This window comes from Martes martes, assembly GCF_963455335.1.
Source record: "Martes martes genome assembly, chromosome: 6".
NCBI lineage: Eukaryota > Metazoa > Chordata > Mammalia > Carnivora > Mustelidae > Martes > Martes martes.
In genome coordinates this window covers 46,678,399-46,682,795 of record NC_137893.1, presented here as the reverse complement: position 1 = coordinate 46,682,795, position 4,397 = coordinate 46,678,399, and the positions used below count along the sequence as shown (strand labels likewise).

At 39.7% G+C, this 4,397-nt stretch overlaps 1 pseudogene across 1 annotated transcript; it reads left to right on the top strand.

The window, feature by feature from the left end:
- The first annotated feature begins 427 nt into the window (after positions 1 to 427).
- On the top strand, positions 428 to 1,138 carry LOC308344305 (L-lactate dehydrogenase A chain-like; annotated as a pseudogene). The gene has a single exon. The product of its transcript is annotated as an L-lactate dehydrogenase A chain-like (transcript).
- The last annotated feature ends 3,259 nt before the right edge of the window (positions 1,139 to 4,397 follow it).

Genomic DNA, 4,397 nt, shown 5'->3' with positions numbered 1-4,397 from the left:
GGCTGGCTGCCTGGGGACACAGAGAAGAACCTATGCTACAGTTCAAATCTGGCATCTGCTACAGGTTCCTCTCTTGCTCAGAGAAGAAGTCTTTTTTTCTGAAGGTCAGGCCTTGAAATGAGTGCATGAGGCCCACTCATTATGGAGGAGAATCTACTTTATTCAAGGTCCACCAATTTAAATAGAAATCTTATCCAGATCACTCTCTTAGAAGCATCTAGACTAATGTTCAACCAAATATCTGGCACCATGGCCCAGCTACACTGACACATAAAATTTGTTATTACATTTGGTATATTATTTGATTTTAACCGCAGATGCCTCAACACTCCCTTGGCTTAATGTGACTCTTTTCTGCCCGAGAGCGGGGACCCGCCTGCAGCTTATTTATCAATGTATCCACAATACCAGTTCCATAGATGGATGAACACCAAAAATTGTCTCTGGAAAAGACTATAACATGACTGCAAACTCCAAGCTGCTTATTATCACAGCTGGGGCACAGCAGCAAGAGGGACAAAGCCATCTTAATTTGGTCAAGCCTAACATGAACATCTTTAAATTCATCATTCCTAATATTGGAAAATACAGCCCAAACTGTAGGTTGCTTATTCTTTCCAATCCACTGGGATATCTTGACCTATGTGGCTTGGAAAATACATGCCTTTCTCCAAAACTGTGTTATTAAAAGTGGTTGCAATCTGGATCCAGCATGGTTCCATTACCTAAAGGGGGAAAAGTTGGGAGTTTTCCCATTGAGATGTCATGGTAGGTCCTCAGGGAGTGTGGAGACTCTAGTGTGCCTGTGTGCAGTAGAGTCAATGTTTTGGGTGTCTCCTTGAGGAATCTGCACAAGGTGAGCCAACCGGAAGGCTGCACTTCCTGGGCCACTGGACTGTGTCTGGCAGATTTGGCAGAAAGTATAATGAAGACTCTTAGGTGGGTGCATGCATCCAATTTCCACCATAACTCAGGGTCTCTGTGGAATGAAAGATGATGTCTTCCTTAGTGTTCCTTGCGTCTTGGGACAGAGTAGGATCTTAGATGCTGTGAAGCTGACTCTGACTCCTAAGGAAGAGGCCCGTCTGAAGGAGAGTGCACACACACTTTGGAGAATCCCAAGGAGCTGCAGTTCTAACATTTTCTAATGGCATACCATTTCATTGTCTAAACCACAACAAGATTTTAGTTGGAGGGTGTGTATGTTGTCCTTGTTATCTGATCAGTTATTGCTCAAGTAGTAATACTGAAATGGCCTAGGGAAAACATCAGTTTCCTAACGTTACAGACAGGAATGGTTCACAAGCCCTGCAGGTATATCGTGATGTTGGGTGATCCCTCCTGGTGTGGTTCTAGATTGGTCCATGTGAAATAGCTCCACCACCTCTGGGGCACGGCTGCCAGTGTAGCCTCTGCTGCCGCTGCCCTTCAAAGCAGATGTGTGTTAACTGTGTGTTACAGGACTCCTGGTTCCTTCACCCACCATGCCCAGTCCAACTTTTTTCTCCAATCACATGCTGGGATCCCATGTTTAAATCCAATATTGCATCTATTGTGAGATATATATATCTGATATATATATATATATATATATATATATCAGAATATAGAATACATTGTCATTTAATGTAACAAGAAAGGTTTGTATATAAATAATGCAACCAACTATCCATGTGTCACACCAACTGAAATTCTAAATAATCTTTGAACAGCAAAAAAATAAACAATGATGACCACTAATCTTTAATTATCTTTCTTTAAATCCTGCTGGAAAACTTGGTTTATAAACAAATCTTCCCATTTTAAATACCGCCCCCCCCCACACACACAATATTGGATGTGAGGTGAGTGTATAGCAAGAGCTCTTGGTGGATGCCAGCTAAGCAATATTTAACTGTTCCTATGAATGCCGTATTATCATTCAGTGATCAGATCCCTTATGAATTAGGTTTTGAGCTGATTCTGCGCATGGTTTCTTTCAGTCATTCTTTGCCTTCCTTCACTTTGCTCCATTTAGGGAGGTAAAGGTGGGATGCTGACCCTTGTAGATTGCATTTTAAAGGCCTCAGTACTATCTGGTTTCTGGCTGAGTTTGATCAACAAGGGCACTGGCAGTCCGGGGTAAGAAGAAGCAGGGGCTACTTTTTCTCTTCTTTGTGAGCCTCAAGTTGCTGAAACACATATCTCAGCATCATAAATCTTCCCATTTCCCAGTTTTGCCTTATGGCAATGCTCTCTGGAATACTCCCTACTAGAAGGGAAGGTAAGACCATTTTCTTAAAATAAAAGTAATAATAATAAATAAATAAGGCAAAATAAAATAAATCAAATAAAAGGAACGGTAATGCAACTCAAGATAAGAGAACACAGTCTGCAAACAAAATTTCTCACTTAATGCATTTTGTCAGCAAACTACAAAGGGTTCTTAAGAACCTTGGAAATGGTAAGGAGGAAGCAATCAAAATATTTTTTAAGTCTCTTCCAAATTATCGCCATTGGGAGCTACTCTAAAGCTAGTGAGTTTAATCTCTATTTTTAAAAGTTCTTACAATAATGAAATTACCTTTTCTGTGAGAGACTAAGGAAGAATGTTCACAGATATTTGGTTTGTGGTAGTGCCATAAATTCCAAAGAATGCACTGGCCATATTCAATAAACAGATTATTTTCTGAAAGAATGATTTTCCATATCACAGTTGATGTAACCCATCATAGACCATGCTCATCTATCAACCACAAACTCAACTCTTTTCCTCCCTAAAGATACTCACACCTCCCAAGTTCTCTGTTTCTCTTACATTCTGTGTTGACTCAACAGGGTCTATATCGTTGGTACAGTCCTTCTTTTCTTCCTTTGCTATTTCTGGTTGAATTATTTAAGCTGTTTGGAACTATGGAATTCCCTTAGGAAATAACTATTGATCTTTTAGAACACAAAGATGATTCTTAAGCACCTTTTCCTAGAACTTTTGAGAAACACTACCTAAGAAAGCAAGGTTACAAACCCTAGCTCAAATTGAAAACCAAACAAAGTAGCTGACTATATTTTGATAAAAATCATTAGAAACATTGCTCCATAGACTATGGATAAATAGCTCAACTACTATGAGTTCTAATTTTAGCTTTTACATGCCTGAAGCATTAATTTTTTCTCACTGAGACTGAGTCAGTATTAAAGGGTTTGAGGTCTATTCATAATGAACATATTTTTCTATGATATCCTACATAATCTTGAAGGATTCATATGCATTGCAAAATGCCCTTGATCCTTCAGACAGACTTGCCCTGCCTCAGATAAGCTAAGTTGAGGTGCTATCTTTTGTCAAAAGATGATACCACCACCTCCACAACTTGTTTTCCATTGTGCAGAAATGGTGTAATTTTCCCCGAGGTATAAGGTCGAAATTTGACGTTTTACAAAATAAGACTTCAAATTGAAAACTCAGAAAAAGATACGTTTCTTGCAATTTTTGATCATGAGAAATAACAAAGGAAAGAATGACTTTCATTATAGGTTTGGGGAAGAAATGCTGATGTGTAGTCACAAGTTGTCCAGCACATTGGAAAAAGCAAAACAAACATTCAGTCTATCGAGTGAACCCAGAAACATACTGCTGCCTATAAGTAAAGAGTTTGGGCTTTAGCCCACCTAAGGTTTTCTACTAGCTCTAAACTCCTGTGATTGTAATAGTGTGGTTTCTTTATGCTCTCTGATCTTGTGATGTGGAACACTTAAGGATCCCATGCTTATTCATCCTTTACCCTGCATTTCTCTCTGTCATTTCATCTGGAAAAGATATTTATCAATGATATCTTCTCAAGAAATGTCCTTCTCTACCTTTTTTCCTACTTTGTAACAGAAGCCACTGATGCCATAGATACTCCCTGGTGACTTTACGGATATTCTTCTCTGTCCTGTGTCCTTTACCAGGGCATATAAATGTTGAATTAAAGCAGCAGCTTAGACTTCTGCTTCCAGTTAGGATGAAGAAGGATGCAAAAGACCTTTGCTTTGATAGTAACTGCAGGAAAAGAACCAGACAATATAAAAACAATACTTCTCTATGAGGCTAGTGAAAACACAGACAGCAAAGAGGCCTTGATAAACTATTTTCCAGAAAGAAATGAGCCCATCATAGGTAAACAGAGAATGGCAGCAGCTTCCATACCTGGATCCAGGGCCCCAGGTGAGCTGTCAGAGATAGGAAGACCTTGTGGGGTGAGGGGGACATAGCCAGTCCTTTCTTGGATGACTGGGCTGGTGAGCAAAAGGCAATCACATGGTCCTGGAGATTTATACAGTGATTGGACTTCGGGGCCAAAAGTGAATCCAATATATCTGAAAGTGCAGTCAACCTCTCCCAGCTCAAGATCAAAAGGCTCCAATGTTCCTTCATT